Genomic DNA, 15,095 nt, shown 5'->3' with positions numbered 1-15,095 from the left:
ACTGCCACATTGGAGGGTTTTAAGGTCAGGGTTACAACCACAGCAAATATTTTTTCATAGCACTGTATGTGCCAGCATGGTGTCTTAACAGTTATCACCGTAATCTTGCACCTCCTGGGTCGAGGGTTCGATTCCCTCCCTTGGCATCTATGTGCATGGGGTTTGCATGTTCTCCACATGCTTGGTGGGTTTTCTCCGGGTGCTCCTATTTCCTCCAACAAATATATGCAGATTAGGTTATAAAATCGGGAATGAATTCAATGATCACCACTTGTCTCCATGATCCCTAGTTGGACTACAGAGATTCCTATATGGATGACACACTGTATTTCTTAATTGTAATTTTTTATTAAACAAGCTATGTCAAGAGTTCACTAGTGAAGCCAGAGAGAGCAAACAAAATCCAAATTTCAAAAACCGAAACTGTTTAGAAAACTAGAGTCACTGAATTATGGCTATTTAATATCACACATTTATCAGCTGTTTAACAGTTGTTGTTTTTTCCAAGTCCTCAATTCATACCTCTAAGGTCCACCAAGAAGATCAGAAGGTTGTCAGTTTGAGCCTCAACTTTGGGCCCGTAAGCAAGGCTCTTAACCCTGTCTGCTCCAGGAGCACCATATCACGGCTGACCCTGAGCTCTGACCCCAGCAAAGCTGGGATACACAAAGAAAGAATTTTACTGTGCAGTAATGTACATGTGACAAATAACGGCTTATCTTAACTGATGACCTCTGACACAAAACATAAATTAACAACATGTTTTGTGTTTCATTTGCAAATACGTCTTTTTTTTCTCTCAAACAGATACAACTGCATCCATCTTCCTTATCCTCAGCTTATCAGGCAGATGAGAGACGCACATTATCGTGCTATACCAAATGATATTAGTGATGCCATGTGTCACTGTCAGAGGCTGCATGATGCATAATCGATAAAGGCTACATTCACAAGGGTCAGTCTGTGGCCTAAGAAATAATAACCATCCAGGAGACAAATTAAGTGTCTCCAACATCCGCTCTCTCCAAATCGGAGATGACGTTCACAGCATCATCCAAACTGGATTTTCTTGTTTGCTGACATTTAACCAGTCTGTTCTGATGTGACGTGACATTGATCACGAATGTGTCCTGTTTGCAAGATGAACACATTGGCTCAACTGTGAGCACACACTCACTCAAGCACAAAAACACCCCAAACTGATAAAACAGACAGAAGCGTATTATTGTACAAGAGATCTATGGACGAGACAAATGGGGTCACCGGGGGTCAGTGACATCATCGTGTCAGTCAGCAGGCAAGAGCTCTTTTCTAGTGATGGTTCTTCAGCACCACGGTTCACACATAGAGGTGGCTCAATGGTTAATTCTCTTGGTTTTGATCAGAAGGTCAGGGGTTCAAGAGCCAGCGCTGCCTTGATCCCTTAACTCTATCTGCCACAGGTTTGCCAGATCATGGCTGACTGCACCTTTCCTAAAGTTTTGGATTGGAAGAAAATCTTGAATTGCACCATGCTTTAATGTATCCCAACCAGCAAGTACCTATAACACAGTGCGTCAAAGAAAAAAACATGATGTGTGACAAACAAAAGCTTCTTCTAATATAAACTGCCTTTTAAATGTGTGAACAAAATGCAATTATTATTTTAAATAACACAAATTTTAAATCTTAACTGTTTATCTGGTAGTTCATTAGTTCCTTGCTGACTGAAGCTGACCCAGACAACATCCTTGTGTCCATCATTAATAGACATTTAAAGCATGCAAAGCATCGCCTCCTAATCTTCTCGTACTTCATGATCATCCTTGTCAAGTGATTCATAATTAAGGCATAAAAAGGAAGCCAGAGTTTGAACTATGCAAGTCAAAAACACAGTTTTTTTTTGAGACATTGACCTTTTTGTCTATCCCCTCCAGACAATACTTTAAGCTCTCTGTAATTCTCCAAAACTGTCCACAAGGGAAGTCAAATGAAGATGGCACAGAGTCGACAGGAGCACTTTAAGAACTCAACTTCTTTGACATTACGCCGTTCTAGCCTTAAAACAACAACCTCCTACAGCTTAGACTTCAGAGATAATGGCAGCATGTGTGAGGCGGGAACCCTCTCTCAGGACGTACCAGAGGGCTGGCTTCACTGATAACCTCTGTGTGTGTGTGTGTGTGTGTGTGTGTGTGTGTGTGTGTGTGTGTGTGTGTGTGTGTGTGTGTCCTTAGCAAGCTCATACATCCTCAGTATTTGTCTTTATTTGTCTTGGTGAACAGTTTGATTTCTCGCAAGACCACCCACAGTCACACATCTACCGAGCTCTTCTGGTATTTTCCTTTTAAATTTTTTTTTTTATTTGCTGCTGTGGACGGTGGCCACATTGAAATGTCTGACTGAGGAAGATCCCAGTGAACCGTATGCTCTAATTCCTCCAGCACACACATTTCCATCTTTTTTAGAATAGAGCTGAAACATTGAATCAATGCTCTGTTTATTAATAATAAAAGGAGCCCAAGGCAAGACTAAGAATGTGAATTTATAGGTCTGTTGATTTAGACTTATTCAATTACCCATTCATAGAGCATGGGCTATCCAGAGCCTATACAGGAAACACCTTAGTTCAAAACAAAATACTAGAAGAAGTGTATAAGGTGTGTTAAGCTTAACGATTTTAGATATAATTGAGAAAATAACAATGCTAATCAAAGACCAAACACCAGGCAGGATTTAATAACACTGAGAATATTTCTAAATGTGATATTCATCTACACTTATTTGTATTGGCATTTTTGTGTATAAGTGAAAATTATGTTTCTGGGTTGTGTTTGTGGCCTTATGAGTATTAAACCATATGTCTTGAAATACTGTAACGTGATGATGATGATTATGATGAAGGGGGGGATTTTTATTATTATTATTATTATTATTATTATTATTATTATTATTATTATTATCTATAAAAAGGTAGATAATAGGTTTACAATATACAAATAAATTAAACAAATAAAATCTAGTTACAAATTACATTATGAGCATAAATTGAATAAACTATCATTTTAAACCAATTTTTTCATTGAAATTGACTACAAAATCCAAAAATCCTTTTTCGAACATACACCCTGGTTGGTGTGCAAACACATCACAGGACAGAGGTGTACACACACTAAATTATACACTACAGATATACATCTAAGAATGGCAATCAGCCAACACCATGTGTCTTTGGACTGTGGGAAACAAGTGACAACCCTTTTAAACGCTGTCAGGTCTGAGGTGACAGTGATAATCATTAAGCCACAATGACACCTAGTAGTAGTTGTTGTTGTTGTTGTCTTAAAAGTAGGAGTAGGAGTAGGAGTAGGAGTAAAAACTCAACAATTACATGTAAACGTGTACTTGGGGGCAGAAGAAATCTTAAACAGAACATTATAAAAAGTAACAACCTTTTTAGTAACACCTTTAAAAAATCTGTACTCTAAAATAAGAAACTTTTCTTTTACTTTTTTAAGCAAAAAGAGTGTGTATATGTGTGCGTGTGCATGTGTGTGCATGTGTGTATGACCAATTTTTTTGATTATTCTGAGATTAAAAGTTCGAGAGTGTGTTTTTGGTCAGGTAAATATACTTTCCTTGTGGGGTTTTTTTTTCCTAATATTTACATTTTAATGCTTGGCATCCAGCTTAAATCACACATATAAACACTCATACACCGAAAACTGTGACTTAACTACTGGATCTAGTCTCAGTTACATGTAAATGACCCTACAACCTTAAAACATGGCCCCAGTCATGAGTCCCTGGTATCAGAGCTGGCTTAGGTACCGAAGAAAGAGATCTGATATCAATCTAAACCTCTAAACTATACACACACATGCACACACACACCTACACACACACACACACACACACACAAAAGATTGATATGTGTGGCCTTTCTCTGCCTCACCCTGAAAGGGTCAGAGTCTCGTCTTGCAGGAGTTCCCCTCTCCATATCTGTTCATCTTTGCTTGTACAGAGGTCGTGTTTTCTCCCACTTTTTTAATTGGTTTAATGGCAGAAGTGGTAAATGACTCCAAAGCCCTCTGGCTTGCTGAACACCGGGGCTTAAGGGAATGACAAGAAGCACTGCCACCTGTTGCAGTAATTATCAGCTTAGCCGAGCCTAAAGCCAAGAGGAGATGTGTTTGTATGTGTGTGTTTGTATGTGAATATGTTTGTGGGGTGTCAAATACAGTGTCTGGTTTCCTGCTCAGGTTTTTTGGGCTTCCTCTGGATCGCCTGGATTCCACTTCCTTTTTCTACCAAGCCAAGAGATGACTGCAGCAGGGTTGCTTTCTCATTCCTGTCTTACAGATCAAAAAGGACGTCCTCTGGTTTGCTCGCTGGCTGCATGCAGCCACCAGGGAAATTTTCAAAGGCTGGAGTTTAGAAAGTGAATTTTCTCAGCAAACAACAAAACATAAAAGCCAGCCACTGTGGCAGATTAAGCAGACGCTGCTCTGCCTCAGCAACTATCTCAATTGACCTACATAACATTTCTCCTAAACATCCGCCTACTCTTTTTTTTCCCATTTATTTATTTATTTATTTATTTATTTAATCTGGCAGCTGATGATTTCTTTACAACTGTCTGACTTGCGGGTCATAGATTTATTTATGGAATAAAACACGAGGGCGCATGCTGTTATAAGAACACAATCAGTGACAGGGTGGTGCGATGTGGTCCGACGGAAAACAGAGTCACTTGTTACCACCACAATGTAGATTATTTATCAGTAACAGCACCTCTTGAAGTGCTTTAAGCCTCTTTATACCTCGGAACATTTTGCCACTGTTGGTCTGCTAATGATCAGGATGTTCTACTTTTAACCAATAACAGCAGAGTTACAGGGAATGTTGTGCCATGACTGGAAGACAACTTCCTGTTTTTATTTCATTTATCTCTTAAGGTAAAAAAAAAAATTTTTTTTTTGAAGCTTGTCATGTTACAGAGAAACCGGAAAGTCCAAAGTCAGAAAGACTTTCCCATAGGGGAATTTACTGACCTTTATAGCGCTGACATTGGAGCCTATGACCGTAAACCTTAAAGAAAAATCACCATCCAGGAAACTTCCTTTGTTAAACAAATTGTTTTTCAAATACATTTTCAGAAAATGCAGACTAACCTTACAGTTCCCAGGGAATGGATTGCGACTATAGACACACTCAGATTTAAGAACTAGCCGGCACTACTGTACTATCTGAGCTCCTGTTACAGAAAATTAATCATCGCCTTTCGACCAATCAGATTTGACAATTCAACAGTCCCGTGATATAAATCTGAATATCACTAAAGTGGGCATTATTGTTAAATCTCCAGAGACTGAACTTAAATACTGTATAAACCACAAACAATTTAGTATCTGGTGAGTCAGTGTAAATACCCCCAGGGTCACCTGATTAAACACCAGTGGTTGCATGATTTCTTTTGTTATTCAGGACATCAAAGGTGATGACTAATTTGAAATGAAAAGGTCAGGATTTAACCAGATTTTATTTCTCTCTCTCTATCTCTATTCCAGTATTTCCCTCTCATGGATTCCCAAACATTCACATACAGTACACACACACACACACACAATTCATCATTAATTCACCAGCCGATCGGCTGCACCTCCCTCTCCTGAGTCAGTCTCCGTATCTCCTCAGGTTATACATATTTATACATGCACAGGCTCCTCCGCTTCGGCACATGTCACAGTGGTGAATGCTTCTCTTTCTAATGAACGCGTTCTCGTCTTTCTGTTTCTCTTCCTCCCTCTCTCTCCACCCACACTGCTAGCATATCTGTTTGAATTAGGGAAGCTCCTGCGAGAAAAAAAAAACAAAAACGAAAAAGGAAAAAAACACTATTGTTTGCACACATGTCAAAACTGAGTGGCAATATTCTAAACAGCTAACGATGCTAAGCTAATTCTTCCCCTTGCTTTTCTGCTTTTTTTCCTTCCATAAATTCTTTTTTTTTCATGCTTGATCTGCTAATCTGCTGCAATGCCAGAGGAGAACAATGAAGTTTGTTAAATATTTCTGGGGATTTATCAGTTGGCTGAGGAGAGAAGAAACACACATATTGTATTGTTTCATAAAGGTGTGTGCTTACTCCATCCAAGCAGACAGTGATCGCATGTAAATGTTCTTGGGTGAAGAATTACAGACAGCAGGCTGATGTGATAATGAGAATGATGGCTGTTAAGTTGAATGAAATGCAGCGCTTTGTTCAAAGAAATTAAGTGTAAAGAAACATGGAACTGAAGCCTGTTTGATTTCCTTCCTTTTTATTATAAATTAGGAAGTGAGACTCCAGCTTTCTCCTGATTCTGGCCATTTCTCTACTAAACTCTTCACCTTTCTTTTATTATAAGACTCAGTGCACGTAGTCATTATAATTATGTGTATAATTAGATATAATTCAAGAGCCATGATTTTCATCCGGGAAGAATAGATACGCACACAGTATTAGATGAATTTATTACTCTGGTGAAATAACAACCCACCATAATCAAAGTGATTACTTTTTATAGAGTTTTATAAAGTTTTATAGTTAAAAGTATATCTATACATATAGAAAATCGATCATAATGACAGTTTTGGTTCAAATGTCCTGGGATTAAATGTATTATTTCAATAGTACACACAATATCACTTAATCTATTTAAATAACCCTAGTATGATTGAATTCCAAATTCACTTTGGACCTGGTCATTGTGTATATTAAGACATTTTACTTTACCAAAAAGAAAGTAAAGACAACACAGAATAATTTCTAAATAAAATTCTCAGTAGTAGTAAACACTAGAATATGTTTCTCGACCCTCATAAACTCAAACTCATAAACTCATTGTTTTCTTACAACCATAGTGGGCTGTACCTTGTCTTACATGTTTATGCTGCTTAAATCTTCAATTTATTATTAAATACAACTTCCTAGCTAGTTAATTAGCTTTAAAAATATTTTGTAAATTAGCTAATTTAGTCTTGCTTTCTAAACAAATAGTTAAATGGTACATTTATGTGTTTCTTTCTTTCTTTAATGGAATGAAGTGTTGCTTGATTAGCGGACGGTGAGGCAGACGCCTAGTCTAAGGAATTTTTTATTTATTTTTGTACAGGATGTTTCTTGACGAGGCTACTTGGGCAGATGAAGTATATAGTCTTACTGTACTGTAATATGAATAACAACTAAGAGCATAACTATGCATGGATACATTATAAAATGTGAACATTATTAGTTGATCAACATGAGCATCTCGTCCCATACATAGGGCAAAACATCCATAAACATCTTACCGCATTAGTTCTCAGCAACATTTTCATTAAATGTTTTTGTGTATGGGAATAATTTGCTTCTTTTTTATATTTAGAATTTTTTTTAACTTACAAAAAATACACTAAGCTTTTATTTGTGCTTGAATTAACATATAACATAAATGTTAATAGTGCCATTATTAAAAAATAATTAAGGAAGTGGTAGTGTAAAGCTGTTCCTCAATACACATACACAAAAGTTATCTCAACCCCAAATATTTCCTTTTTCTCATACCACCATAGTATCATACTGTTTTTTAAAATAAATAAATACCTTTAATGTTGTAGAACATTCAAAATAACAACTTTTCTGTTTCTCTCTCCTGAAGTTAATATGATAAAAGAGTAGTGCATATGCCATGATACTGAAAAACTGCAACACATAAATGTTCAAGATGAACTTTATAGCTTTATGAAGACCCCCTTCAAAAATGTTAGGGGGGTGTTTCATTTACCAGAAAAAACTTTACAGAATCAGTTTTTTTTTGTTTGTTTTTTTATGTGGGACACCCACCATACAAGTTACTTTATAAGTTGTAAACATAAAACATTAAAGCAAGTGCATTAATATTAACCTAGGATTTGGATTATAGTCTGAACTATTGACAGAACTGCTGTTAAAGGTTATTAATCAATCAATGTAACATTTGAGAATTAAACTGCTCTGTGAAATAAGTAATATACTAAGTGAATAATTGAATAATAAGCTAAGAGTTTAAAAGGCTAACTTTTCCTGCCGGCTAGTTAATCTGTAAACATCACGGCTGGGGTTACTGCAGTATTGCTGCCAATGAAACGAGTGTGTGCTTAAATATTGTTTCTCATTAGACAACGCAATGAGAATGAAATCTTCTGCCAAACAGAATGAAGAATGTTGTGCACAACCAGGCAATGCCGAGGTTACTAAATCAAGCTAAGATTTAAGAGGAGGATTATAGCTCCAGACCTTCATGTTTATGGCGAGACACAAGCCAACCTTTAGAACCTTCCTTCTCTTTCACTGCACATGCCAGTTACATGGATTAGCTTTTTTTATAATGTCATTTAAACCAAATGTTTATGAATATTAAAGGTTCTTTGAGTTAATTACTATTTTATTAGCAGCGATGGTTCATGGTGGTAAAAATACACAAAACTAGTCTGTGATCTCAATTCAGGATTGGCATGACCAACATTAGCTCACAACTGGCATCCAGTACCTTATCATTATCAGAACTGAACATATGCTATTTACTCAGTGTGGTCATCAGAATGATTTTTAAATACTCAACCATGCCATTTTATTTCCTGTAAGTTTTATGTTAAATGTATTGACATTCACTTGCCTTGCTTTTTCAGTGTTAACTTTATGGAATTAACGTCAAATTAACGAAAACTTTCAGTAGCAGAGGGTGCTTTTGTTCAGTGGTAATCATTCCGCAGGACTGTATTAAAGATCACTCCAGATATGCAGGAAAAAAATCCTGTAAATGGGCTCTGCATTGTTGCCGTGCAATCACCATCATTTCAGATATGGCTAGTGTAGACCTTGTGAAATTACTCGGTCCCATTGTTCCAGGCTCCTATTCCTCTCAAGAGACATCACTTCACTTAAAGGCACTGATGGAAAAGCCTATACCAGTCTCTCTCTCTCTCTCTCTCTCTCTATTTCTCTCTCCCTCTCTTTTACACACACACAGACACAGAGACACTTCCCATGCTATTTGCAAAATGAGCGTAATTACCCATAGCGAATGGTCATAAATGAACATGTCCCTTTGTTCCTGAAACATTACATTACTGGGTTGAGATGGCATTTCTTAAATTGAAGTGCTCTTCCCAATCACATCAGTGTACACAGTGGGATTGGATTGTCATTTCTGAAAAGTCTGAGCTTTATCTCCATTGCAGTGTTATCACTCATGATTTATAGGGTCACGTATATATTTCACCCCTTTTGAGTGCATTTTCAATCTCTAAAAGGCACAGCATCTGCCAAGTAACTGAAAACAGGCCTTTTAACAAAAAGTATAATAGAAGTAGATTTGATGGTCCAGATGAGTCGTTGTGATGAGCTCACGCTGACTGCTGACTGCTGACTAAAGCATTCGTATTTCCTTCACGAAGAAAAACAAAGGTCAGTGACCTGATGGGTGAACTGCACCACATGGGAAAAGAGTAACAAAAAACCCAGGAGGTCAGGCACCTCCATGAATCATCAACCACAAACCACAAATATTTTTTTCATTTAAAATCCAAGAATTTCTTAATTTTCCCTTTATTTGCTTGTTTTTTACGTTCTGAATGTTCTTTTATGGAAAGATGCATTTTTAACCCAGCCTTTCATGGAACTTTATCGTGAAATAAAATAACAGAAATGTCAGTTCTGTATACAGATACCACGATTGAACCTAAATTCCTTTAATTCAATATTATTGTTATGCACGCTAATGTCCAGTGAAATAAATAAATAAATAAATAAATAAATAATCAATATCCTGTCATGGAAGGAAATTTGGGAAAGGATCAACAGTGGCCCCCTGGCAATTATGGGGTTTAAATCTACAACCATCTGATCACAGAAACTCAAAGCCTGAGCCCAATCTTGCACACAATGCTTAAAGTCACTGTAAACTTTCTTTGTTATTGTTTTTTAATTGGTTGATGTTAAATTTAAATTAGCATCATGTCCTAGAATGTATTTAGACCAGGTCCCTTATGTATTAAACCATGCAGAGCAAATATTAAGGCAATATAGCAATGACATTATACTGTATGGCCTTTAATTTTACACCGAGGAATAATTCAGATATTTTGCAATTGCGAGTGTCCTATATGCAGTTACAGTACGTGGCACAACTGCTTAGTGCGCTCTTACCAACAGAAACAAATGGAACGACATTTTACCCTTTCTTGTCTTTGTGGTGCAACCCTTGTTTTGTTGTCTATCTATGTACCTACAAAAAAAATTTTTTAATAGTAATAATATTTTTTTTCATATATATATATATATATATATATATATATATATATATATATATATATATATATATATATATATATACTGTATATTATTTATTTATTTATTTAGTCTGTCTATTTTGGTCTGTCCATGAGCCATCTGGCACAGACAGATACTCTCCACCCTGGAGATAAATACGGTGCTTCTGTAAGGATCGGGTTGCCACCTCGACGCCTGATTGTCATTCATACATTACAGGCAATTTTGGAACATCAGTTATTTTTTGGAACATCAGCCTAATCTGCAAGTCCTTGGACTGTGAGAGGAACCTGGAGTACCTGGAGGAAACCCATCAAGCACAGGGAGAACATATAAACATACAGACACACAAACCCCACGGAGGTATGCATCCTGGATCTTATTTTGTGCATTTATGCATTTAAGTACATAATTGGACCATAATGACCTTTTAGAATTCTGACTACAATAATGACTTTCTAGGCAAAAGGTATGTGCTTGAGGGTATCAGCCAAGAACACCAACTAATACTGACAGTGTACTCCCTTGTCCATCTCATTTATGAAGCAATTTATTTATAATTTTTTTTATATTAGGGAGGAAGAAAAATCTTAAGAAGACATTTAAAAATAGCAATCGAAATCAGTGGGGGAGGGGTGGAAACTCAAGGGTGCACTAAAACATTTCACTCTCTCTTCTTGAAGGACCCCTAGAGGCCAGGGCAGCGCGCGTGCTCGTGCTCGCGCCTAGGCGCACGCACCCTTTTTTATAGCGCGTGGCTGAACTGCTGCTAAACCCACGCGCACTAGTGCACAGCTCTACATCTCTATAGAGAGCGTGTTTCCTTCAGTTTACCTCCAACCTGTAATCTCAACATAATTAGAGTTTTCAGCGCGCTGAATCAGGTGTGCGAGATAGATGCAGGTTGGAACTAGACTATAGAGCATAATCACAGCACTGCAGGAGGAGGTTTGGATGTCTGTGCACTGCACAATAGTAGCCCACAGAGACACAATAGTACTGCACAATAAGCCATGGGTAATCGGTATGTCGAGCCTGTTGAGGTGTTTCTGCATTGATATGCATTATGGGGCTGGGGGAGTCTTGTGCATTGCAGGGTGCAAAGAATGCGCATTGCAAAGCTCACTGTTTTTTATCCCCACTTTCCTTTCTTTGAGTTTCAAAGAACTTAATCAAGTCGACGGAGAGTGGTTTATTACGTGCAGGACTGCTGGGATTTTCATCCTGCATGTGACTAAAGATCCTGTCTGAATCGATTTGTCAATCACATCTCTTTGTTTGACCGTCGACAAATATTGGGCAGACAGTTGGCAAATACGTGAGCAGTCCTTAATTACACTCCTGCCCCTGGACTGTCTGATCTGCTCCGTAACGATGTGGCAGCTGTCAGCCGGGAAACTGGGTTTGTTGTTGGAAACGCGCCTGGGGCTCATCACCGAGCACCTTCATGCAAATAAGGTTTAGAGCAAGTCACCGTTTAGGTCAGGTTACCTGTTTGGGTGACAACTGCCAACAAACGATCATTCATTTCAATGATGCCTTTCAGTTTTTAGGAAATCTTTTAAAATAATTTCAAGTCGATCTATTACAATTCACATGACATCAGTTGTTTCATTGGTTCGTTGTTACCTCCTACACAAATTCATATGAGCATCACTTAAAGGTGTATTCTGACTATATTTTATCCCACGCAAGCAAATAATAATAATAATAAATAATATATATACGAATGGCTAAATGTTTAAACAAGGGATCAATTTGCTTAAGACAATTTGTACAAATTGTCAAATATCTGGAAGTTTTTATAATATGCAAATATTTCTTAGACGTTTCTAAACATGCCCTAAAGGAGAACTTAGTCATGTGACTAGGGCTAGTTGTAATATCTGAGAAAGCAAAATGAGATGTAAGCAAGTACTAACAGATTTTATAAAATAAAAAAAAAAGTAAATTGGCACCAAAAATGTTTTTACACACTCAATATAATTAGCATAGATTGATTTTAGCTATACTTCTGTTTTTGTGAAAATGACACAAGTCAAGCAAAAAAAAAATTTTATATGCTGCTTCATATTTATTTTGCATCTTTACAATCCCAAATATGTCTTATATGTCTTATTTCATGCATATGTGAAAATGTTAAAGGGCCCAAAAAATCAACAAGATAAGCTGAATACACCTTTAATTTTCCAAAATGCTTTCCAACAAACGAATACAGAACATGGTGCTGAATATGCTAAAGTATTAGTAAGTCATCAACCCATTTCAGGGCGGTGTCCCAAAACTGCATCATAGAAAAAAGCGCATCATTCCTACAAATTTCTATTCTTAATTGAATTGTTTGTATGTAAAGAATAAAACACAATAGAGACAATGTTATGGACAATTAATCAACAACAGGGTGGTCTGATGAGTTACTATGACAACATTGATTGTTTTCTAATAACAGCACATCCTAAAGTGTTTTATTCGTTTAACACCATAGCAGTTTAGCAGTTTGGCAATGTTAACAGTGGTGTATTTACTACTGAACAGTATATACGTTTTGTCCATTTACAGTTACCTTCAATGTTGTGGAACTTTGCAAAAAGTTTTGAAACAAGTTCCAGTCACCGCCGTCAAAACAGTCATTTCCTCATCAGCTCTCTCTCTTTTTCTCTCTCTCTCTCTCTCCCTGTATTATGCTGTTTCTAATAAATGTCCTAAAAAAAGGTCCCAGTTTGCCTATAAATTAATTGACACAAACTACAGGTAATGCAACATGTACAGTAAATCACCAAAGCTTATTTTAAATTGCACTTTGGTACACCTGTATACTTCTGTGAAATTATTCATTTGTGACCAATTCACAGAAACCTCACACCCCACAAAAACAGACTAGCATGGCTAACACAATAACCAAAGGCAATCCAAACACTTAACTACTAACAGGAAACTAAAAATTAATTTGTGTTACAAAATGTCATAAAACTATGTGCTAACTGCCAGAATAGCTAAGCAGTCTGGGAATCATTCAGTTGGCACATTCTTAAATTGACCCAAGAATGCAACAAGATTTTAGAATAACTTAGCAAACAAATTGAAGCCAGATTACATGCTAAATTCTAACGTTTTAGAGATTAGAACCATACACTATACCATGAGTATCCTATAGTTTACTGGTAATATGATTAGAGAAACCAACATTGTAAATAAAGCACTAACATTTGGCTAAAGGGAAATTACAGTTCTAAGTGCAGAAACTTGCTTCCTTGTACAAAAACACAATGACATACTTTTGTGTCATACATCATTCACATTTTAAAATGGCACTACTTGTGCTATTTGAGATGGAGTTCAAAACTGAAGTGTGTGGCGATCAGCACTTTTTGAGTTAAAGGACAGAACCAACTGTCAGCTGGCAGTTCCACCATTTACGATTATTTTATGTACTTTGTGACATTTGCGTTATCTTGGTGTTTTGAGATATGAGACATCAAAGTTTTGACATTCCAGCTAGCAAAACCTTGAAATATAGTGATTTACATTTACATCTTGACAAAGCCTGGATTTTAAGGTTACTTAAATTTACATCACTGCAGTTCTGAGGCATTTATAAAGTATACTACTGGACAGCAGATTGAATTGTGAGATATGAATATGTGAGATAATAATTTGTGAGCTTAAAGGTTGAAAAAAAAGAAAAGTAGTTGGAGAAGGGAAAAAACTAATAATAATAACACAAGGAGAATAAAGTATTCCCCAGCTATGAAGTTGTGGTGAACTAATTTTTAACCAAAATGCCCCAAACCAAGGTTGTAACATTAAAAAATAAAAAAAAAATTGTACTGTATGCATAGCACAGTGAGCGTAACCTGGTTGCTATGCTAAGTATAGTAACATCCAGAAAAAAGGGTCAATAGTGCCAATAATGGTTCCTGGTTTTCCCAATAGAGAAACCAAAAATATTCCTGCAATGAAATGTTTCCTTGTTAGAAGGGAAAACTAGAGCAATTTTAAGAAGCTAAGCATACTGTACTTTATATTAACCTTGGCTATAGTGAAAAGAAAAACGTCTGAATAACGCTTTTTTTAAGTGTACTATAGGGACATGGCATTGACATTTCCCTTACACACCCTATTAACTATTAGTGCAGAATTGGAACCTTTTTTTTTCTATCGAACCAACTTTCGTGTGGATTTGGACTACTATACAACAAATAGTCTCAGGGATTATGTCTGTAGTGTGCAAGTCCTTTCAATGACTCGAGCTCTTATTAAATACAGTAGTAGAGTGAACAGATTACGCCACCTGTGGTAATTATGATGATGGTCACCTGAAGTGGTGGTGCTGCTGTTGGTGTAGGCTACTCTTCTGGCACACTGTGAGCTGGATTAAGACATAACCAGTGTCTCCTCTCTCTGCCTGTGTGTCCATAACACTGTGTTTGTGTGTGCGGGAGTCAGTTACAGAGACACGAGAAGCTTTTAAACACTGACTCCGAGTCGGACACACTGATCTGCTGAGTCTGGTGTTTATGGGTTTTTTGGAGAGGATGGAGCGCTTCCCTGGGATTTGACTATTGCGATCAGAGGAGCTCGCATGGTGTTTTTAAGGATATAACAAAGGCAAGTGGTTGTTGGTTTATCTGAAAATTAATAGCCTTTTGGGGTATAGGGATGGCATCGCCAAATTGATTGTGTGCTCGGCTGTTACTGCTATCCTTGACTGCAGATTACTGACACTAAAACGGCACAACAAGGCGGGATGTGCATGCATGTCGTTTCTCGTCGTTCTTTGAAA

This window comes from Clarias gariepinus, chromosome 4, assembly GCF_024256425.1.
Source record: "Clarias gariepinus isolate MV-2021 ecotype Netherlands chromosome 4, CGAR_prim_01v2, whole genome shotgun sequence".
Classification (NCBI taxonomy): Eukaryota; Metazoa; Chordata; class Actinopteri; order Siluriformes; family Clariidae; genus Clarias; species Clarias gariepinus.
This window is presented reverse-complemented; position numbering follows the sequence as displayed.